Here is an 879-nt window from a genome sequence, read left to right on the forward strand (position 1 = left end):
GGCGCGGGGGGGGGGGCGGGGGCCCCCCCGGGGGGGGGAAATACTGTACCCCCTCCTGTGGGGCGTCCCCAGCCTCTGGGTGGGCCCCCGGGGGCCCCGGGCGGGGGGGGGGGGAACTTTGCCTTTCCAGCAACTAGGGGGGTTCTGTTGGCAGCCCAGGGTTTTTTCTTTTCCGGCCTCAGAGGCTCCAGGAAAGAGCCGAAAACGTAGGCGGGCAGGGGAGGGGGGGGGCCCGTGCCAGAAGGGGTGTCCTCAGACCCCCCCGACGCCTCCAATGCTTGGCGGGGTTGGTCCGACGGCCGGGCCTCGAGGAGTCCCACGCGGCTCCCGCCCACATCTCGGCCGCGCCCCTCGGAGTCCTGGGCTCACCGCCCGCCCAGCTTTCCCCTCCTTCGCTGGGAGCTGAGGCGCGGGTTCCACTCTTGCAGAGCCCAGGGCTGAGGGCGGTTTAAGATGTTTTTGCCCTTAACATACTTGACCTCCTCCGGCTCACCCACCCACCCTGGATCTTTCGAAACGTAGTGTTCTGAATGTCCTGGGATTCCCCCTCTATTCCCCGTCATCCCTAACTTGGGGCGTTGTGGGTGGGAGGGAGCAGCACTAAAGGGCTAAAGAGAGCAGAGTGAAAGTGGGGTGCGGAGAGCAGCCGCCCCCGGACTCGCGCGCTGGAGCAGAGCGCCCGCCTTCGGGCTCCCGGGTGGTCTCTCCCCGGTGTGGCCGCGCACCCCACTCCCCGAACCCCTGCTGGCCTTTTCCTCTTCCTTTTCCGCCCCGTGTTTCCTAGTCCCCCCTCGCCGGCCCGGGTTGTTCTGAAAGCGCAGATGTGAGAGAGCAGAATTAGAACGGTACATGAATTATATTGGGGTGAATCACTGAAAG

The sequence above is a fragment of the Myotis lucifugus genome, unplaced genomic scaffold, assembly GCF_000147115.1.
Source record: "Myotis lucifugus unplaced genomic scaffold, Myoluc2.0 scaffold_259, whole genome shotgun sequence".
In the NCBI taxonomy this organism is placed as follows: Eukaryota; Metazoa; Chordata; class Mammalia; order Chiroptera; family Vespertilionidae; genus Myotis; species Myotis lucifugus.